General features: G+C 36.1%; 1 long non-coding RNA gene and 1 pseudogene across 2 annotated transcripts in view; both read right to left on the bottom strand.

The window, feature by feature from the left end:
• The window catches only part of LOC135322252 (uncharacterized), a 35,139-nt gene extending 11,347 nt beyond the window's left edge, over positions 1 to 23,792 (bottom strand). The window contains exon 1 of one of the 2 annotated variants that reach the window (XR_010382616.1): positions 23,712 to 23,792. This is a non-coding gene — a long non-coding RNA (uncharacterized LOC135322252). Of the gene's footprint in view, positions 1 to 308; positions 559 to 23,711 lie in introns of those variants that run through there. The other variant, XR_010382617.1, reaches the window with a different exon arrangement.
• Positions 6,014 to 10,724, bottom strand: LOC135322326 (tigger transposable element-derived protein 1-like; annotated as a pseudogene).
• Positions 23,793 to 24,075: the final 283 nt, after the last annotated feature.

A 24,075-nucleotide genomic window follows, 5' to 3' on the forward strand; every position in this document is an offset into this window, starting at 1 on the left:
TATAAAGAGGAAAGGGTGTGGTTCCTGTGTGGATGTGGAGTTAGCACAGTCACAGAGCTGGGTATACAGATACAATAGTTCTTAAAAGGAGGAATTAATAAATACTGAATGTATATTTAATCCCAAAGTCACTGATCTCTATTTCACTGAAGTGAATACAGGGGAAGAAGTGAGCCAAGGGTTCATGGAAAATGGGCCAAATGAAATAGGCAGAGACGCAAGACACAGAAGTGGGTAGAGAAATAAGCTATATAAATGCACCCAGGGAGGGAGGAATTCTTCAGAACATTATAGAATGAGAGGCACACCTGCCGACTGTAGGACAACCGGGCTTCTCTCCTGCTGTTTCTAACTTTTAACTTCCCTCTGCATGAAAGAGAACACACAGTCTTTAGAAGATCAATGTTACATCTTGAATATACATATACATAGCATTTGAGCTCTAGGAATAATAAAGTGTGCCATTTTCTGCTGGAAGAGCCGTAAAGGTTTTGAACTTGACTCAGAGGTGAAAAGTCTCTCCAGAGAAGCTTTCAAATGTTCAGAATACAGGACATAGTTTTCCTCTAAATATGAACAGAAATCCCAAAGGAGAAAAACCAAAATAAATTAATCAATAGGAGGGTGGGAAAAATAGTGGACCAGCTACTAAGATGGTGTTAGAAACTTGGTAGTTTGATAAATTCAACTTTCTGGGCATACACAGTACAGAGGAAGAACAAATGGGGCAGGCCAAGGAGAGCAAACTTGCTAAGCTATTATACAAAACATACATGCAGAGGAGTGTTTATTATAAAACTGTAAGATTAATTTTAAAGGTTCTTTATTTCTGCTGTTTCCTTCCAGGGTCCTGGGAGAGGCTCTAACAATGTGTTTATATGATTGTACATCTTGGAAAATTTGCAAAATAAGTTTGTTAACCGAACTTAGTTAAGATAACAAACTTACAGTTATGGAGGCAGGGGAAGGGGGTCGGGAGGGATAAATTGGGAGTTCGAGATCTGCAGATACTAACTACTATATATAAAATAGATAAACAACAAGTTTATACTGTATAGCACAGGGAACTGTATTCAATATCTTGTAGTAACTTATGGTTAAAAATAATATGAATACAAATAGCTATATGTTCCTATATGTCTGAAATATTGTGCTGTACACCAGAAGTTGACAGAACATTGTTTACTGACTTTAGTTCAATAAAAAATATACTTTAAAAATTTTTTTAATAAAATAAAAATTGAGAGATTTAAGGAAGAAAAAAAAAAACACTGTCTCTTTCCTCTCCAAGTTACCCTCTGTGACAAGTCTCTTCCTGTCAAATCAGGCAGCTTTTTGGTACGACCTCAGTCATTACTGGGATCTAGCCAGAAGGAGGCTGAGTTGCGGACCGGTTTTAGAAGGATGGTATCTGTGATTCCCAGTTACTTCTTCGTAACCAGTTAACTTATTTCTAGCTCTTTCAGGGTAGCAATTACATCTGGCATATTTATCTACTTACTCAGTTTTGCATCCAATTTTGTATTTATAATGTTATTTTATTTTGCTTGAAAAGGTCCCCAGTATTATATAAGCTTCATGACCCACAAAACCCTGGATGAAACATAATTTCTGGAATGGAGAAGTCGATCACAGACTTGAAGGCAAGGAACACAGATTCCAAATCAATATGGTATAAAAACTGAGACAACATGACAGTATTAATAACTCAGTGAGGAATGAGAAGACCTAATTTCTTACCCCAGAACTGTTTAATAGTCATAATAATTTCATCTCTTTTGCATTATCTGTAAAAATGGGAAGGTTAATCCAACTCATGATTCCCAAACACCAGTTCTGAATTGGTGTTCATTCATAACAAAGTTTGAAAGACAATTCATTCCTTCACACATGACTAGAATATTCATTCAACATCTACTATATGTCAGAAACTGCTAGGCACCAAGGTTACATGGACTCTGCCTTCCTGCAGCTGAGAGCCTAGTTTTTTGTTTCGTTCTGTTTTGTCAGTAGGGCTGGAGTGTAGAAACGTTAAGCAAATATCACAGAAACGCACACAGAATTGCATATTGCATCTAAGTACTACGAAGATAAAGGAAAAAGAGCCACTGGAGAACACAGTAATTAACTTCTGAAGGAGATAGATAAGGCTTCTCTAAGAAAGTGCCATGTAAGCTGAGATACGGATAAGCCCAAGGTAAGCAAAGACGATGAGGGATTAAAAGAGGAGGCTGAGAGCCTATCAGGCAAGTGGCAAAGTACAAACAACGTCCTGAAGTGGGGCAGAAACACAGCTCACAAGAGCAGTGGTCTCCACATTTTATTTTGATCATGTATAATTGGATAAAAAATTTTGACCACACTACAATGTTTGTTTGTTGTTTGTGTATTTATTCATAAATAGTATATATAAACTATTTTATTTATATTATGTGTATAATACAAAAATAACAAAAATATAAACGTTTAAATGTTAACGTGAATGGTACAGGAGCCTTTCCACTCTCTCAAAAAATTAGCACTATTAATTTGTAATTTAATTCAGCACTGTTAATCAACCAATGTGACCAGATTATGCACATTTACTTTTGAAAATCATGGTTTAATGCTTTTTAATACTGTGAATAAAAGCCTTTGTTTGAAATGATAACCTGTATATATAAAAATAGGAAAAAAAATTCTTCTGTGTAGCACAGGGAACTATATTCAATATTTTGTAATAATCTTTAAAGAAAAAGAATATTAAAACGAATATACATATGTATACACATGACTAGGACATTGTGCTGTACATCAGAAATTGAGACATTGTAACTGAATGTAGTTCAATTTAAAAAACACTCTTTGTTTGATGGCCAGCTGATTTTGATGACTAATTTTAACGGCTATTACAGTCTTAAAATGTAATAGTCCCCCAAAGGAGCAAATCTAAATAAGAAAATTACATGATTAGCTACACTTACCAAATTATGACTTGGGCTTTTCACTTACACGGTAAACCAAAGTTTTTATTAAAAATTGCCTAGCAAATTGCAATTTCTTGTCATCAGTTGTTGGGCATACTAATCAGAATGTGTCATATTTTTAAGTTTTTAAAAAATGAATCTAAAATCATTGAAATTCTTTATCAAAAAATTCTAAGAGATTATAGTACTCTGTTTCTGTAGACATCAAATGTGCACAGATAAGAACATTTATAGGTGATGTAGTCACAGAACTTTCAGCCTGCATCATGTAATGATGGAAATACTTCCACATACCCATCTTCCACAGAGCTCTATCCATAACAAGAGTTTCTTTAAAAGAAAGTATCATTATATTAACTACTATATATAAAATAGACAAACAACAAGTTTCTTCTGTAGAGCACAGGGAACTATATTCAATCTTGTAGTAACCTATAATGAAAAAGAATACATGTATGTACATGTACGTACATTTATGACTGAAACGTTATGCTGTACACCAGAAACTGACACATCATTGTAAACTGACTATACTTCAATAAAAAAAAAGGAAGTATCATCTTGTGGTAGCTCATAGTGAAAAAAAGTGACAATATAAACATGTTCATGTATAACTGAAAAATTGTGCTCTACACTAGAATTTGACACAACATTGTAAAAGGACTATTACTCAATTAAAAAAATGTTAAAAAAAAAAGTAAGTATCATTAGCTGTTTCACTCATTAAAATATCACACTTACCTCAAATAGATTAGGTGATTTTTGTTCTAAAAAATAACTAGTAAATTTGAAATTGAAGACAGTCATACGATAGAAAAGATAAGCACTTTTTTTGAAAAGGAAAACTTAGGAATTTATGTTTAAGTACAACAATTCTTCTAAGAATTTTGCCATGTGTTAACTAGCCAAACTTTCGATATCACAGAAGATTTTGAGAGTCATGGCCCAGTTTATTTCCAACAGATTATAAACACCCTATTAAATATTGTCTTTAAAAGAAAAATTCAGTTAACTCTTAGTAAAAGAGTAAACCCATTAAAAAAAAAAAAGAAGACAAATGAACTTAAATATAAAACAGAAACAGACTCACAGACATAGAATACAAACTTGTGGTTGCAGGGGGTAGGGGGGTGGGAAGGGACAGACTGGGAGTTTGAAATTTGTAGATACTGACAGGTATACGTAGAATAGATAAACAAGTTTATACTGTATAGTACAGGGAAGTATATACGAGATCTTGTGGTAGCTCATGGTGATAAAGAATGTGACAATGAATGGATGTATGTTCATGTATGAATGAAAAATTGTGCTCTACACTGAAAATTGACACAACATTGTAAACTGATTGTAACTCAATAAAATAAAAAAAGAATTTTTTTAAAGAGTAAATCCATTTTTAAAAGAAAGCCTGGGCTGCCTAAACTGTGGGGCTTTAAAATACTCTCTCTGAAAGTTGACAGACTAGTAAGGGTGAACCCATTTAGCAATCCAAGTTTTCAAGCACCCACTCGTCCCCAGCGAGCTCTCTCATTCCCTGTGATGGTTGCCTTTCTGACAAAGGTAGCAAGGAAGTCATTCTTATTGAAACTAGCAGTCAAGTCTACTTTTATAACTTTGTAGATGAATATTAAATCATAATATTTTCTCTAGTACCTCAATGTAAGATGATCTTCAGACCCCTTTTCATCTTTCTTTGCCTCACTTTGTAAACACCTGCTTTAGAGGAACCAAAACAAAGTCAGGGAGACTGGAGGGCAAAAAGTAAGGGAGTGAGAACGATGTAGGGACCCTGTGGGACCTTGCAGAGCTGTTAGAGGTCATTTCATGAACAACAGGAGCTGCAGTCAACCAAATGGTGCAATTTTTAGGAAGTTGAAATGTATTTACCAGATTGTCTTTTATTCTGTGGTTGTATTATTATTAGTATTAATGTTTGGTGTTAACTTTTCAAAGAAGTTATAATCATGGCATCATTTCTAAGTTTTTATTGTAATAACATGTAACAGTTAGTGAGATCTACTCTGTCAATTTTTTAAGTGTAGATGATTGTTGACAACAGGGTAAAGTTAAATAGCAGAACTCTACAGCTGATTCATCTCACTGACTGAAACGTTATGCCCGTTGGTTAATAACTCCCCACTTTCCACCATCCTACAGCCCCTGGCAACCACCATTCTACTCTTCGATTTTATGAATTTGACTGTTTTAGATGCCTCCTATAGGTGACATCATGCCATATTTGCTTTTCAGCAACTGGCTTTTTTCACTTTGCGTAACATCCTCAAGGTTCATCCATATCGTCACATGTCACAGAATTTCTTGGTCTTTTTTAAAAGCTGAGTAGTATCCCACTGTATGTATATGCCACATTTTCTCTATCCATTCACCTTTTTTTTTAAATGTGTTTGATTTCGTGAAAAGCTAACCCGTATTTTTTTCTTCCACCTCAATTGTTGTTGCTACTGTTTTAAAATTTTAATGGTCTGTGTAATCCAAATATCTGAGAACCACTGGTCTACATAGCATCTATGGTCCTTTTAGTCTCTAAAATTCTGAGATTATATGCTTGAAGAAAAAAATTGAAATCCATTGTGGAAATGAGCCAGTGCATTTTTGATATTGTTTAAGAGTCGGAAGAATAGAAATAAACTATCCTGTGTAAAATGGTTACCTATAATTAAAGATGCCACAGAGATGTGTCCCAAGGGTTGGGACTACCCACAGATTACATAGCTCTTTCTGGTCAGTTTCCTACCTCCTAGGGTATATTATTAAGTATTCTTTACCAAGTGTGCTGATAATTACTTGAAGATCTTAGAAAACCTTCAGTAGTGTAATATGCAGGCATACCTCAGAGATATTGCAGGTCATTTCTAGAACACCACAATAAAGCAAATACCACAATAGAGTCACACAATGTTTTTTGCTTCCCAATACATTTAACATTTAGGTTTTACACTATATTGTACTCTATGAAGTGTATAATTGAATTGTGTTTTTAAAATGTGCATACTTTAATTTAAAAATAATGTTATTGCTAAAAAATGCTAACCATCATCTGAGCTTTCAGCAAGTCATATTCTTTTTGCTGGTAGAGGGTCTTGCCTCAGTGTTGATGGCTGCTGACTGATCAGAGTGACGGTTGTTGAAGACTGAAGTGGCTGTGGGAATTTCTTAAAATAAGACAACAATGAAGTTTGCATCACTGATTTGACTCTTCCTTTCACGCATGGCTTCTGTGTAGCATACAATGATGTTTGATAGCATTTTACCCGTAGGAGAATTTCTTTCTAAAGTCCAGTCAATCCTCTCAAACCCTGCCACTGCTTTATCAACTAAGTTTATGTAATATTCTAAATCTTTTGTCTTTATCTCAACAATCTTCAGAGCATCCTCACCAGACGTAGTTACCATTTCAAGAAACCACTTTCTTTGCTTATTCCTAAGCAACACCTCATCTGTTCAAGTTCTATCATGAGGCTGCAGACATTCAGTCACATTGTCAGGCTCCACTTCTAACTCTGGTTCTCACTATTTCTACCACATCTGCAGTTACTTCCTCCACTAAAGTCTCATACTCTTCAAAGTCATCCATGATAGTAGGAATCTACTTCTAAACTCCTGTTAATGTTGTTATTTTGACTTCGTCCCATCAATTACAAATGTGTTTAATGGCATCTAGAATGGTGTGTCTTTTCCAGAAGGTTTTCAATTTACTTTGCCCAGATCCATCAGAGGAATCACTATCTATGGCAGCTACAGGCTTATGAGTGCATTTCTTCAATAATAAGACTTCAAAGTCAAAATAACTCCTTGATCTATGGGCTACAGAAAGCACATTGTATTAGCAGGCAGGAAAACAACATTAATTTCACTGTACATCTCCATCGGAGCTCTTGGGTGGCTGGGTACATTGGCAACAGACAATAGTGTTTTGAAAGGAATCTTTTTTTTTTTCCTGAGCAGTAGGTCTCAATAGTGGGCTTAAAATACTCAGTAAACCGTGTTGTAAACAGATGTGCTGTCATCCAGGCTTTGTGGTTCCATTTATAGAGCACAGGAAGAGCCAATTTAACATAATTCTTAAGGACCTCGGGAGTTTCAGAACAGTAAATAAGCACTGGTTTCAACTCCAAGTCACCAGGTGCATTAGCTCCTAAAAGAGTGTCAGCCTGTCCTTAAAGCTCTGAAGTCAAGCATTGACTTCTCTTCTTTAGCTATGAGAGTCACAGGTGACATCTTCTTCCAATATAAGGCTGTTTCATCTTACATAGAAAATCTGTTGTTTAGTGTAGCCTCCATCATGAATGATCTGAGCTAGAGCTTCTGGATGACTTGCTGCAGCTTCTACATCTGCACTTGCTGCTTCATCCTGCACTCTGATGTTCTGGAGACAGCTTCTTTCCTTAAAGCTCATGAACCAAACCTTCGCTAGCTTCAGACTTTTCTTCTGCAGCTTCCTCACCTCTCTCAGCCCTCATAGAACTGAAGAGAGTTAAGGGCCTTGCTCTGGATTAGGCGCTGGCTTCAGGAATGTTGTGGCTGGTTTGATCTTCTATCCAGACCACTCAAACTCTCTCCATATCACCAATAAGACTGTTTTGCTTTCTTATCATTCCTGTGTTCACTGGAGGAGCACTGTTAATTTTGCTCAAGAACTTTCCCTTTGCATTCATGCCTTGGCTGACAGGAGCAGGAGGCCCAGCTTTCAGCCTGTCTTGGCTTTTGACATGGCTTCCTCACTAAGCGTAATATTTCTAGCTTTTGATTTGAAGTGACAGAGGTGCGACTCTTCCCTTCCCTTGAACACTTAGAGGCTGTTGTAGGGTTATTAAGCAACCTAACTTCAATATTGTTGTATCTCAGAGAGTGGGAGGCCCCAGGAGAGAGAAAGATGGGGCAATGGCTGGTTGGTGAAGCAGTCAGCACATACAATATTTACTGATTAATTTCACAGTTTGTGGTGCCCCAAAGCAATTACAATAGTAACATCAAAGGTCACTGATCACAGATCATCATAACAAATATAATAATACTTTAAAAGTTTGAAATATTGCAAGGATTACCAAAATGTGACATGGAGACATGAAGTAAGCCAATGCTATTAGAAAAATGGTGCCAACAGACTTGCTAGACACAGATTTGGCACAAACGTTCAATTTGTATAAAACACAGTATCTGCAGAGCACAATAAAATAAAGCACAGTAAAACAAGGTATGCCTATAACATACTTCAGATAAACAATTGAGACATCACATACATTTTTCAAGTTTCCAAAAATTTATTATTCTATAAGTGAAAAATTCTTGAAATTGAATCAAAGCTAGATTAATTTTTTGCTTGACTATTGTCATATAGACATCACAAATGGCAATGATTCTGTAAAATATAAATATTTATATTTTATTCTCTGGCATTGTCCATGAAAATAAATCCCAAACTTACATGAAACTTGCTTTTATAGCAGCTGATACTTGTCAACTTGTCAAAAAAAGCAAAAAAATAAATTTAAAATAAATTAAAAGCTAAACTGGTTTTGTTTCAATAAATCCATAAATAAATACTTCTTAGAATAAACTTAGATGTTTTCCTCCATCTCTCCAGCAGAAGAGATTTCATTTACACATAGCTAGAATGAGGTCTCATGCTATTCAGACCTCATTATTTTTACCAAGTTATCTGTGACATCTGCAACACATACTTATCTAAAGATATCAGAGATAATTAAAAGTAAACTTCACTTGTCAGAAAAGATATTCAGGGTATAGTGTTTCCTGATGTCATTTTTATTTTATGGAAACAAATATAGGAACCAATATGAATTGTCTTATTTTTTTTACCAGTGCTATGTTTATATTAAACTGTGACTTTCACAGGGCTTTCCACAGTTCTCATCAAAGATTTTCCACAAACTGTATTGTGACTAAAATAATAAAACTCAAATTTTTACAAGGAGCACAAATCTGTGGTGTAAATAAATTTTAAAGGATAAAGGTGTGTATTATAGTCAGGTACAGCAATCAAAGATCTGATACATCATATCTGGACAAACAACTAAAAACCCAGAGTAAGCTAATGCATCCCATTCTAAATTTCATTTTTTTAATCTACAAAAGACTAAAAAGCCTCTTGTCTCCTATCTAATTATGGACTCAGAAAACAATGTTTATTAACTTGCAGTAATAAAATACTTTAAACATATTAAATAAAAATCCCTTAAAAATATTTAGTATTTCAGAGGTAGTATTACGTGTTTGATTGGCATTGTTCATTCCTTAAAGCATACAGTTGAAAAGCTTAAATTTTGTTATGAAAAAGCTCTTGAATACTCTATGTCTTCCAATGAAGGGGAAACACAACCAAATATAAGCAACAGTTTTTAGGAAAAATACATACATTTGTTTCTTAACATCATGAATGCAACTAAATTTGAATTACCCACCCCATGAGCTATTCTCAGTGTTCTGTGTTCCATTTCACAGGAAGATGAATTATCACTCTACCAATGATTAACTCAATGTTCTCTTTTACTTAAATTTCCCTTTTAAATAGAGTATTTCAAGATTTTATAAAAATATGGCTAGGTACATGGGTATGAATAAGTATATCTATGAAAAATTATCTAATAAGCAAATCTTAAATACAGCATTTGAGGTGCTACATTTAAAAAAATTGAAATCCCCAATGGCAATGCTTTACAGTTATATGAGGTTGGGACTGGCCCTCATTAGGAGCTGTGGAAATTAAGGAACAGAATTAAATTCTACCAAGGAAAATAGACATTTAAGTGACGAGTTTTTAAATAGTTTTTATAGTCTTAATTTAAAATTGATCTTTCCCTGGGATCATCGTATTTTTCCCAAATGTTTAAGGATACTCTCCATCTAGCTCTAAATAATAATAAAATTTCCCTTCCATTTGGTTATACCAATCTTTATCACGTCTCAGTACAGTATTTAAAGTACAATTGAGTGGGCAATGCTACTTGAGGACCAGAAAATTGCTTAGTGGTAAATTAAGTCTCATTCAAAGCCAAGGAAAGTTAAGCCATCAATAGATTAAATTTCCATTCTTGATAATGCAGACATTTGAACCAACAAATTTTGATGCCTATAAATATATTACTAGCAACTGTTAATTAAGTTGGACATGTAAACTATATAATTTATAATAATACAATTTTGGAATTCAATCCCCAAAGGATTGAAGGTATTTACCAACATTATATGATGCCCCCCTGGTTCTAAGAATATAAGAGCGTGTTAAGTTTGGCCCATGTTTTAAAAAATAAATCGCACTGCTCAAATGTTAACTGTCTCTTCAAAATCTAGAACATTATTTTAATTGCTAAATCTAGTGACTTCTTACCAATTTTCTTCTTTTCTAGTCTCTCTGAAGGCTCTGGCCCTGTTGATCACCTCCTCTTTCTGGAAACTCTCTTGGCTACCAGGAAGTTACTGTCTTCTATTCTTTTTTCCTCTTCGATCATTCTTTCTTACTTTCCTTTATTATCACCTTTTCTTCTTTATCCCTATTGAATTATGTTTTCCCTATTTTTCTGCCTTAAGCCTTCATTTGTGCTACTCTGTGCATTCTCTCTTGATGTGCACTAAATGCTGGCAACTTTAAGTTATAGGTAATATTTTGTAGAATATACTACCTGAAGATACTATAGGCACTTTCATTTCAATAGAACAAAATCTTGCCACATTATTTGTCCTCAACATGTCTTCTTTCTCAGAATTGGTTAAAGACATTATCAAACACCTAGCAGGTTTTTATTATCTGTCTTTTTTAGTTGATTAAAAAAAAAATGTCTATGCTGTTTCTGTCTCAAATCCTCCCAGACAATCTTAGTCTCTGCAACCAGAGTGATTTTTCTGGAATACAAAACTGACATTGTCACACATCTACTTAAAATATTTCAATTTGTCATCAACATGTAGAAGTAATTTCTGAAACTTTTAGCATGGAGTTCAAGACTTTTCATAATGAAGTTCTACTTCTCCTTCTCTCCATTTCATTCATTCATTCATTCGTAAATTTTGTTATGTCTGTTAATCTGCTAGACCCTAAGAATATGAGATCGTAAATAATATACAGTCCTATCCCTTCTAAGTCTTTTAGTCAGGGTCCCTTACTTCCAGTCTCCTCTGTACCCACACAGACTGTTCTACCTTTAAAAATGTCTTGTTTTTCCAAGTCATGCCTTTGCCAGTGAGATCTTCTCTTACTTGAGTGTCCTTGTATTTTTTTCCCATCTCAAAGTATTTAGCTCATCCTTAAAACTAACTGAAATTGAAGCATCTTTTTTTCAAGTTATAAATAATTTCTCGTACTTAATTTCCAATAGTTTTTTCTCTACACTAATTATTGTTTAATTATAATTATTTAGTATCATATGGAAGCTAACACATAATATTACTTTAATGTATAATACCTATGTGTTATAGGGATTAATAGGCCTTTGAAGTTAATAAAATTCAATCTCACATCTTGACTCTATCATTTATTATCCGTGTGTTCCACTCTTAAACTAATTACTTAGTCTGTGTGTCTCTTCCTTGGTATATGAAAAAGGCTTGATAGATCTAGTTACCTATCTTGATTTAAATGCCTACTCTATGCCTCCATCTCTACAAATTCGTTTACTTCTCTAATATGTCCTTGATCATTGAAGTCTATTTAAGCACAGGGATTCTGGTATGTAGATAATGTGTACACAATCGATTCAATGTATTTTATAAAATGCATACCAATACTCATATATGATTATAACCAGGTCCCTGTCTTCCACATTGTCCACTTTTCTTTATTAAGGTGCCAATATTAATAAGAATGGTTTTGTTAAATAATTGGAAGTGTTTATAATCCAATAAAACATGTGCTTATATAACATTTTAAGTAAAGGCTACCTGACAATAGGCAAGTCATTTAGCTATTCTGAACATCAGTGTCCTAATTTATAGAATGGGAAAGTAGTGGTATGGTCCTTTCCAATTCTGAACCCCCATTCTGATTTTTAATTCCACAATCTATAAAACTCTGTTTACAGAAGCAGTACTATAATAGTGATTACCAGAAACTGTGATAGTACTTCATAGATTTTTCAATTTGTATATGCTTTATCTATTTAACTTTAATAGTTTTATGAGATGAGCAAGTTGTCACTATTATCTTTTAAGATGAGAAAATTAATGATAATGATTAAATGACTCTGGCCTGTCAGATAGTTAAAATTCATTCTTCTGTTTTCCAGTCTAGTGTTCCCTCTGCTATGTTAGAAGTTTCCACCAGTAGGCTCAGGATCCCTTGAAGATCTCAGAGCCCTGAATTTTAGATTTCATAAAGCTTAGTAGAAGCATTCACTCAAATTGAAGTCATGCTTATACAAGGGCCTATGAATTTTTGTTTTAACACTTTGTTCTTTTCAATCATAAAAAAAATCTATCTATCCATCTATTTATCTACCATTGACATTTGCTTCATAATTTTATGACAAGTGACAAAATGCAATTTGATACGAAAGCAAAAGACCAAGCATCCAAGCCCTACACTCCCATCTCGCTGTTCTTCCTCCTCCTTAGATAGTCTGCCTTTTATCTACATCAAGTTCCCCATGTGTAGAATAGAAAATAACAGCCAGTCAATCAATTCTTCATGATAAAATACACATCTATAAAAAGGAAATAATTCCAATTGGGCCATTAATTTCGATCCTCTAATTTTTTTTCAAGCCTTATCTTACAGTGCTTAAAGCAGTAAAGATGCTACTTTATTATGCAAATCAAGGTTCTGACAGATTCTGAAAGTGCCAAAACCAGGGAAGGAATTGCAAAGAAAGAAGCCATGGCAGGAAATGGAGCAGCCATGTACTGTTAGTTAAAGTGCAAAACGAGGCTATGTCAGAAACATGCCTTGTGGAAATGTGGATATACTCATGAACAACAGGCTTCTGAGTGGTTGTTCCACTAGTCTGTAATTCCCTTGAGTGAGAATATGCTTTTAATTTATTTTGATGTGCATTATATTCCATCATAGGACTGAGAATAGGTACCTAATAAATATTTTGGAGAAGCAGGAAGAATGAGGAATTACTCTGCTGTTTACATGTGTGAACTTGAGCAAAACAGTTAATTGTATCCATTGTAACATGATACTGTGATAGAAAAGAACAAATCAGAGAACAAATCTGACTCCACCTTAGATCTGTTCCTTTGACTTTAACCCTGTGCTCTGTTTCCCATGTTGACTCACGCTGGTTCTGTACCTTTTGTAAAAGAATGTTGCCTATAGCCTGAAATACACAGGATAGCACATTCTCAAGGCTCTGACCTTTAAGGGTATAACACTTTCCCATTCATATAAAGATAAAAATTTGCAGAATAGAAAATAGCATTTGTCTTATTGGAGGTTTACAGGAACACCATGACCTGACCTACGTGGACAAATGCAAGAACAAAGGATTCCAACACCAAGAAGATTTTGCAACAACCAATCACCCCTCTTCCATTTTTAGTATAAAAGGAGCCTGAATTCTGACTTGGGGAAAGATGGTTCTCCAGGACGTTAGTCTGCCATCTTCTCAAACTGCTGGCTTTCCAAATAAAGTTGTTATTCCTTGCCCTGACACCTCATCTCCCGATTTACTGGCCTGTCGTGCAGCAAGTAGAACAAGTTTGGACTCGGTAATAATACTAGTAATAGTTATTTCAAAGAATTATTTTAACTTTTAAATGTGCTTGGTGTTTATTTAAAACTCAGTACATGTTAATTTCCCTTTCACTAATCTTGAATGAATGAATGAATAATTGCTATTTTAGGCAGGACTTTTTTTTTTTTTTTTTTGAGCAAATGCCCTAAAACATTTGTGTGCACAGAATATTCTGGAAATAGCAAAAATGTTTGTAATCATACAGCAAAATGGTTCAAAAGGATCACTGATGCAGGGAAATAGACTAAGGATGAGACTATGCAAATAGAGTGAGTTCATGTTTTTAAAGACCTCAGATTCCATACCCAATAATTTCAATTATTTCTTCTATGAAATGGGAAAGTATTGTAGTTGACCAGGACCATAATTACATTTATAATTTAGAAATAGTCCTTGGGCTGCAGGTAAAACTTGGACTTAGAGAGTGTCTATGCTCATAGAAATTGAGACAAGAGATGATGAGGGCTCTAGATGGGTACAGCAGCATCAGGGATGGTACAGACTGGGTGGATGTGAAGCACATTTAGGTGCTATCTGAATAGGACTTGACAATAGATTAGATGTAGGGATTGCTGGAGAAGAAGGGTCTGAGGATACCTTTAATAGTTCTAGTTTGAAAAACCAGATGAATGAAATGCTATTGACATTCACAAAGATGGGAGCAATTTATATGACATGATGAACTTTCATTGGAGAACAATTAGGTAGAAAAATATAACTACCATTTATTAGCAGCTAACCTGCCACAAGCATTTTCTTATTTAACCTTCATAACTGCTCCTATATGATAGATACTAGTATTTTCATTTTACATGTAAGATAAATGAGGCTCAGAGATACTGAGTGCCTTGTTAAAATTAACTGAGGTGATCTAGAATCTGGGTACATGTCTTATTCTGAAGATTATGTCCTTAAATTATACACTACATTATGTGTCATTAAAGATTTGGTAAGTTAGCCTAATGAGGAAAAAGCAAAGCATTTGGCACTATTAAGTCTAGGGAAATAGATATATGTTAATAACACAACCTTTTTTTTTTAAATAGCAGACAAAAGAGTCACTATTTCAGAGTTAGGTTGAGGTCAAAGTAATACAAGTAAAACAACTCACTAAGTCAAAGGATTGTAAAACAGAATTAGAATTAAAATTAAAGACGTTGAAAAATACATCTTTGGGGAATGGTGTACAAAAATGTAAAACATGTCCTCTGGATTCACAGTCGAAGAACAGTGCTCTGTAGGAAAATGTAGGGGGAAAAGTATGGCTACTTTTGTTTTAGAAATTGTTTCATGCTATGTACATTTTGCTTAAACACATGCAAAACTTTATTGTCCTACAAGACAGCAAAGAAGAAGCTCTCATACAGATCAGTAAATAAAGAAAAAATTGCAGCAGCAAAATAAGCCAAAAGTACTATGACCAAGCAAGGCACAGAGGAAAAAATACAAATGGCCAATAAATATATGATAAACATCATACCTATAATTAATCAAAGAAGGAAAAATTAAAACAGTAAGATAACACTATTCGGTTTGCAAATGTCTGTGATATACTGTAATCTAGGGTGAGGGAAAATAGTTACTGATGGAAAATAGTTCTGTTAATCGAAAATAATAATAACAACAACAACAGTAATAATAAAATCTCTGGGAATTTCCTCTCTGGCAGGTACTATCATGATTATTTCACTTTTTTTATCTGTCAAATCTTCAGAGAGATCATATGAAGTAGTTTTATGAAACCCATTGTATAGATAAGAAAAGTGAGCTGCAAAGAATCAGCCTCTGGTCCCACAGGCTGATTGCCTCCAGAGCCCACATTCTGCTGTTACAGGGAAGAACAAATCTGACTCTGTCTTAGATCTGTTCCTTTGGCTCTAACCTCATGCTCTGCTTCCAGTGCTTAGTCATGCTGGTTCTGCACCTTTTGTAAAAGCATGTTGCCTCTAGCCTGAAATACACAGGATAGCCCATTCTTAAGGCTCTAACCTTTAAAGGCGTAACACTTTCCCATTCATATAAAGATTAAATTAAAAAGTTGCAGCAGAATAGAAAATAACATTTGTCTCATTGGAGGTTTACAGGAACATCATGACCTGACCTACATGGACAGCTGCAAGCACAAAGGATTCTGACACCAAGAAGTTTGCAACAAGCAACCACACCCCTCTCCTTTTTAGGATAAAAGGAGCTTGAATTCTGACTTGGGGAAGATGGTTCCCTAGGACATTAGTCTCCAATCTTCTCGGTCTGCTGGCTTTCCAAATAAAGTCATTACTCCCTGCACCAACACCTCATCTCCTGATTAATAGCCTGCCGTGTGGTAAGCAGAAAGAGTTTGGACTCAGTAACACTACTACCTTTCTCCAGAAAGGCACCTTCTATCTGGTGGGTACTTAAATAATTAGTTTAACGTGCAAACCCTCTGATCGCGGCAATTCAAGGGTTTCTCTTAAAGTGACTAAAGCTATGACAAAAATTCTGTACAAGGTTAAACACTGTAGTCTATATAATTATATATAATAGTAAGAAATCAGAAACAACCTAGTGTCCAGCAACTAAGAATTAATGATTATATATCAATACTGTGGGTGTAATCTGTATTATTATACTTTAAAGATAATTTGATTACATGAGGGACAACTATAGTACGTTTAATTAGTAAGCAAGTTGCAGAAGAGTCTATACTGTATAATTATAATCTTCATAAACACAAACCTATATAAACATACACACATCTGTGAAATATTACAAAGTTTATTCATGGAAATGTTAACACGTTTATCCCTTAGTGGTTAAGATACGGGTGATACTTCATTGCATGTCTGTCTATTCTAACTTTCCATAGTGAGTATGCTAATTAGTCTCTGTCAAACTCACAAGCACAACACACACGACTCTTCAGGACACATGAGAAATAGTTGAGCAAGTCCAGCAGAAACTGGACTGGAGGACAAAAGCAGCATAGCTCAGTCAACTGGGTGAAATTTGCATCTTTTATCAAACATCTGAAATGTTACTCAAAGACACAGACAGCTTCCTATAAGTTGCACAGAAAGGAGTAAACAATAGGCTACTTTCCTCATTCCCTGCTGACGGATCTGCTCACACTTGCTTTTATGGCTTCTGAGTTTAATCCCTGTTGTGTCCTAAATGATGTCAGTTTCACAGCTTCCTGTGGTAGACAGATTGTTCTAAAAACCCACAGTCTTAATAGTCAAAGAAGCCTTTCCTGATTATCCATTCTAAATGTTCTCACTCAGTTTCCTCCTAGTCAGTCTTCCTTGCATCTTGGTGATTATCGATTGTTCCTAATGTCTGCAGACTGACTCATTCTTTGAGGTTTTTATGGCAGCAGCCTGTATTGAGATATTTTTTTCATAGTATAACTCATTGGTGTCCTCATCACCTTAGTTTGACTTCCTTATATTTTCTACAATTGGTTTGTATTTACGTGCTTTTCCAGAGGGCTTAAAGCTCTCATTCCTGGTTCAGATGATTAAAAACGTCTTTTCAGAAAATGTGACAGAGTATGATATACAGACTGATAACTTTCTGGTCCGGAGAAAATTTACCCAAAATATGAACACACTAAATGAGCCTTCACTTTGTTTAGTAAGTAGAAATATGGGCAATTTGTTTTCCATGGGTGATTAGGATGCTTTACTGTGAAGCTTACTGACCTTTTAAGCTGATGTTCTGCCAGCCAGTGTGACATTCTGCCCAAGTCTATGATCCGTGAGATTTTCCCCATAGATAGTTGTTAGGAATAGTGTGCTGATGGCACTCAGGGATTGTTTTTGACTGTTTTTCCAGACTGTTTTTGAAATCGGCCTTACTAGGGAATACAGCACAGACTCTGGAAGCAGGCGAGCCTGGGTGTAAGGCCAAATCAACTACTTACTGGCTCTGTGACCATAGGCACGGGTCTTATAGACTTCAAACCTTTGTTTCTTTATAAGAAGATACTCATATTTACCTTAGAGTGTTTCTGTGAAGATTAAACACAATAATAAAGTATTTTCACTCAGAAAATGCTCCATGAATTTTTTTAATGAATTAAGCCAGTAATTAATTTTTATTCTTCTCAAGGCTATAATGATAGCCCTTAAGCATGGACTGAGATCTTGCTGATAAATGGTCCAGTAATACTCAGTTTCTTTGTATGCTTTCCATGGATTGAAATGTTTATTTAAATCCAAATGAATCGTATTTCTCAACGAGAAGTGATATGAACACATCATTTGTTTTAGCATTGATCATGGCAATAATTGCTCTCCAAGAATCCTTACTGAGAAAATGAACCCTTATAAACAAAAATGGAAGTATAACCAAGGACTCAGTTATCCATCTAAATTAGTAAGCATATGTCACAAGTGTACAGACTTGTCACTTGGTACTCTAACCTGCCCCTTAACAAGATGCATCTGTTTGCTTTCTCAATGCTATTATTACTAATGTTAAGTTGTACAAAGTATTTATCTTAACAGTGTTCCTTCACCTTCCCTAGACTTGGTTGTTTTAGATCATAGTTGGCAACTTAGTGACTTTTATAATACGGTCTGCTGGTTACACTCACAGTCTTTATGTCAGGCCAACCTGGGATCTATTCTTAGAATTATCATGTATACTGTATCCTCGGGCAAGTACTTAACCTGTCTAGATATCTGTTCTTCACTCATGAGAAGGTCATAATGATATTTTCTACTTTAAAGGGTTATCTTAAGTATTTGTTAAGATAATGTTGATAAAGCATTTAGCACAAACCTTGTCACATTTTAAGTACTCAATTTAACTATGTTAATATCATTAAAATCAGCTTAAAAAGTCATAATGCATATAATTAGTTTTTGGATATGACACCAAAAGCTCAAGAAATTCTGCTATTTGCAGTAATGTGGATGCACATGGAGGACATTATGCTAAGCAAACCAAGCCAGACATATAAAGACAAAGACCATACGATCTCATATGTAGAATCTAAAAGAACCAAACACATAGGAACAGATTGTTAAACAGTGATTCCCAAGAGTTTGGGGGAAAGTGAAAGGAAAGATGGTGATCAAAGGGTACAAAGTTTCAGTAATGCAAGATAAATTCGTTCTAGAGATCTCCCCTATAGCATAGTGCCTATAGCATATGATACTGTACTGTACACTCAAAGGATGCTTTGCTCATAGGCCTCCCTTAACAAAGCCTCAGCAGGGCCAGTCTAGGCCGCTAGCCACACCAGTGTTTCTGCAGACCCTGTGGCATTCTCTGCATCCTCAAGAGCACCTTAGACTCCCACTCTACCGTATCTCTTTCTCTGTATCTCTAATGCCAATTCCCAGCCTGGTGGCATTCCCTCTTCCATTTTCTCTACATCTGCTCTGAGCTTACAAAGCTTCAACCACAGACTCAGTTTTTGTTTTTGTTTTTTTTAATTTAAAAACAAAACAAAAAGGAAAACAACAACAAAAAACTTTCTTCCCAATGCTCTATTCTAGATTTTCCACATGATTGGCAGCTGCTCCCCCAACTATGAGACAATCTCATTCCAAGTTCTCTTTTCCTCTCTTACCAGCTGTTTGTTACAAACATCAACACATTTCATTTTGTTGTTTTTAATTTTCTCTTCTCTTAGCAAGTAACCTGGATTCTTTGTAGAAAAAGTGACAGTAGGTAGCTGATCAAAGAAGCAAAATTTATTTTTTTACCTTTAGAACTCCAGATGGGTGTTGAGAGGACTGTGTGTGTCCACCTATTAAAAAATATTTTTCCCCACCCTGTATACATTCATTCTCTTGTGCACACTTTTCACTGCCCTATAATCATTCCATTAAGCTCTGGTGGCTTCCATGTCATTCCTCATGGAGGCTCTAGCTCAATTTCTCCTTTCTCCTCAAGCCTTAAATCTTCTCAAGTCATCTCCTGCTTACTAATTTACAGAGAATAAGGCTATTTAATGCAATATTGTAATTTAATTTATACCAATTTCAACACATAATTAAATGTATTTTCAGTGCTTTCTCTAGCCTCAGAGGTAATGTTTTCTTTAAATTTATATCCTCCCATCAATTAGCTCTCAGCCTCAGCCTGAACAAAAATGATTGAGAAGAGAAATAGAGAATGAAGAGGTTGTTTGATTTTTCTACCCGTGAAAGTGTTTTTAAGTCAAAAAAATATATACAATCGGATCTTTCTACCCCTGAAAATGTTTTTAAGTCAAATAATCACTTTTATTACAGGGTTTGTCTACCCACTTCTAATCTCTCCAAAATAAAGCGTATTATTTAATTAACTACACAATTATTTTATTCAAGATTGATATTGAATTGACCATACGACCACTTAGGTATGTCATTATTCAAGGTGGTTCCTAGGCACTGTAGGAAAAAGGATGATGTTGATATAAACACTGTTCTCAAGGAAGTTTGAGGAGAATTGGCAAAGATTATGGTGAAATAGCTGGCACTGAGGAGAAACACCAGAAAAAATGGAGAGAGGAGAGAAAGAAGGAGATGTTTTTTGGAAGTGATTGTACTTAAGAAGGGTCTTAAAAGATGAGCAAAAGTTAGCCAGGCTGTCTTAGTTTCAGAGCCCCCAAAAGCAGAGTCTGAGTCTGTGCAGGTAGTTTGTTTGGAAATTGATCCTAAGCAGCAGGAGTAAGGGATGGCAGGAGGGAAGCCGGGAAGGAGGGAAGCCAGTATCAGCATGTGTTATCGGGAAGGTATCCAAGATGAGGGACTGTGGCTCGACTATGTGGGACATTCTCAGGAAACTTCAACAGTAGTCTCAAAATTATCCACTCACAGGATGAAAGGGGGCAACATTTGTTTATGGCCCCTGTTAGTCAGGTGCGTCCTACTAGTCAGGAATTGTCCCACAGGCATTAACTCTTCCACGTTCACAAAGGACTTTCAGGCAAATTTCCACAAGCATCTCACCACAATAGCAGAGAAACCCATGGCAGGATATGAAATGTACACCTACTGGCCCACCCCTGTGTGAAACCCTTTGAAGTCAGTACAAAACTATCCACACACAGTGTCTGAAGTCAGAAGTGGGGCCAAGAGGATTTGAAGTGACCCATATGGAATATCTCATTCACAGGTCAAAAGAAGACAGGTAGCAGAGAGATAATAAAAAACAACAGTGCTGTGTGGCGGCTAAGAGTGACACAAATAATGACGTTGCAAGGGTACTTATCTGAAGCAAGGTACAGTGAGACAAGAGACTGGAAAAGGTGATGGAGCTTTAAATGACATGTTAAGGAATTTGGCATTAATTCTGTAATTAATGGGAAATAAATGATTTAAAGGAATGTACTCTGTAATAATGCTGCTGGCAAGAATGAGGAAAAAAGATAATGCTTGAAAGTAATAAATGAAATAGGAAGAAGAAAAGAATTATTTAAAAGGTGGGGTTTTTGCTCTGGGAAATGATATACTACGTTATCGGTTCTAAACAGGGGCAATTTTACCTCGCAAGGGACATCTGGCGATGACTAGACACATTTTGTTTGTCACAACTGGGAGGATGTTACCATATGCGTAGAGGATAAGGATGCTGCTATCCAGAACAGGCAGCACACAGAACACCCTCCAACAGTAAGGAATTATCCAGCCCTCAGCGTCAACAGTACCAAGGTGGAGAAACTACAGATTAGGTACAACTGGCCCTCGGTATCTACAGTTCCTAACCACAGTGGATTAAATGTTGCAGAACCCACAGAGACAGAAGCCTATTTACTACACCGTTTTATATTAGGGACTTGCCCATCCTCGGATGTTGGTATCTGCCAGGGGTCCTAGAATCAATCCCAGCTGGAGACCAAGGGATGACTGCTTTGGCTCAGCGAAAGACGTACATTATGTATAAATGTATACACAGCCTGAAGGCACTGAAGAAATAACAAAGCAATAAGAAAGTGTCAGAGCAAGATCCAGCAGCAGAAGAAAATCCAAAGGTAGGATTTTTATTTTGACATTGTTGAAATAAATTTGGTGAGAACGTACATCTTAATAATAATGAGTTTTTCACCCCATCAACATGACACAGCTCCGAATTTAGGCTTTTTAAAATCTGTTAGTAATTATTTGTGGTTTTCAGTACAGAAATCTTTCATGTCTTTTTAAAATGATCTTCCTAAGTATTTCAGGTTTTATGATGCTCTTTTAACTATTTTTATTTCATCTTCCAGTTGTTTGTTATTGGCATATAAATAAAATTGACTACAAAAACTGACCTTACTAAATTGACATATTAACTCTAGAATTTAAAAATCTCATAAATTTAATTTTCTCCACTGGGTTTTAAAAATAATCTTAGAAAAAGTAAAGAAAGAAAACAAATGTATTGCCCATGTAAAACCATATGGTGTTGGACAACTCTCATTATCTGCCTAATCAGTCCCTGGGAAAAGTTTGCTTACTATTTTAAAACTTGTATTTGGGTAGATTACCCCTGCATCTATAGGCCCCTTCAGCCATAATAAATAAAATTTATGTTTAAAATAATCATCATCATCATCATCATCATCATCATCATCATCATCATCTTACAGTTGCATAACTGAAAGCATCCTGCTGTATGCTGAAACGACTCACTGTGATTGTCCAGTTATTGTCAGACATTTTTAACGGCAAAAACATTTATTAAAATGAAATTTTAACTGGTGTCCCAAGAAACGTATCAGATAAATCAGAGTTTCTCTGGCTGAAGCTGGTGTGAGGAATTTGTGTGGGATGAGGGAACCAAAGCCTTGCCTGCTTAATTCAGACCCCCAGTGTGGATCGTGTGGGAATTTGAGGGCCCCGAGGGCTCCTGGGAACACAGCTAGCAAACTGATGCAGGTGCTGGGGCTTCACATTTATAATTAAAATTTAAACTTCAGGAAATTATCGAATTTCTATATTTCTTGAATAAAACATTTTATTGAAAAATAATACGATGTAAACAAAGAAAAAGAAGCTTAAGTCTGCTTATGGGACTGGCTATTTTGAAAACATGAAATTGAGCAGGACCCTGAGGGGCCTTCCTGGGGCCTGACCCCCAGGTCCCCTGCCTCCTATCTGTAGAAAAGCTTTAGCCTCCTAGCCCTTCCCCGAGTTCAGGAGGGCAAATTTAATCAGCAAAGTGAGAAAATGCCGAAACAAGGAAAATAGTCAAGCAGGACAAAATAATAATGATTTAATCATAAACAAAGTAAAGGACATTTAGTTCCTCCTCCAGAGCTTTAGATAATATCCTGAGCCCTATCCCTGAGTTGTTTTGCAGATACTAAAATACCTACCAGGTGGAAAAAGTTAACTGCATGCAGATCACAAGCAGGCAGACCCCAGATCAAACTGGAACCAGAAAGTTGATGACCTAAACCCCCAAAATACCACTGTGTTACCTCACCACCAACCAATCAGAAGAATGTCCACAAACTGATGAGTCATCCTACAAACCTAACCCCTAATGTTACCTTTAAAAACCTTTCCCTGAAAGCCACCGGGGAGCTCAACTCTTTTGAGCAATCTCCTTGCTTGGCCCCAAGTTGGAAACCTAGCAATAAACACTGGATTTTCCTTCACCACAACCTGGTGTCAGTAGATTGGCTTTGCTGCCTGTCGGGTGAGCAGACCCAAGTTTGGTTCAGTAACAAATATAAGAAAACACTTCTAAGGAAAATGGAGTAACTGAGTACAGGCAAAACTCAGAACGGGAATCAGAGATAGTTTATGATCCTAGGAAAATCCATATTTCAAATTAAAGACACAGAAAAGCAAAGGAAATAAGACGGAAACACACACAAACACATACACATATGCACATCTCTGTCCCAAGAAAGACAGAGTAGCAGAAGTGTCATCCATACTACGCAGCCCAGGCTCCAGGCACCGAAACTTAACCACTCAAGCTAGTAGCGTTTATCAACAAAATGCCACAGAGGCCTGTGGCAAAACCAGACTGAACAGGCTAGAGCCAAGATAGAGGCAAAGTAAGTTAAAGGTCACTGCTTTCCTGCCCTGATTTATGTCTGTGTTTGTTTCGAAAGTACCTGGTATTTGGCAGAGATGCTTCGCAGCTGTACTTGGAGAGACAGATAGTGGTCAACCATCCCGCACCAGCTCCAACGCGACGACAGGCAGGCGCCTGCGCTCATGGAACCTAGAGTCGTCCCAGAGTTACCTTCGCTTCGTTAAAATGCGGCGACCTCCGCCCAAAGGGGATGGTACTCTGCGAGGCTCAGTTTGCGGAGTGCAGGGAAGCCAGGGGGAAGGCATGCGCTGGCTGTTCCTGGAAGTCTCCGCCCTCTAATCCTGTTTCTGATGATGTACCCGCCTTTTACACCTTAAAAGTCCCCCACACGCCTCCCTTCAGGGAGAAGGTGCCATTAGTGCGTGAGCTCTCCTTCTCCACTC

This window comes from Camelus dromedarius, chromosome 10, assembly GCF_036321535.1.
Source record: "Camelus dromedarius isolate mCamDro1 chromosome 10, mCamDro1.pat, whole genome shotgun sequence".
Lineage (NCBI taxonomy): Eukaryota > Metazoa > Chordata > Mammalia > Artiodactyla > Camelidae > Camelus > Camelus dromedarius.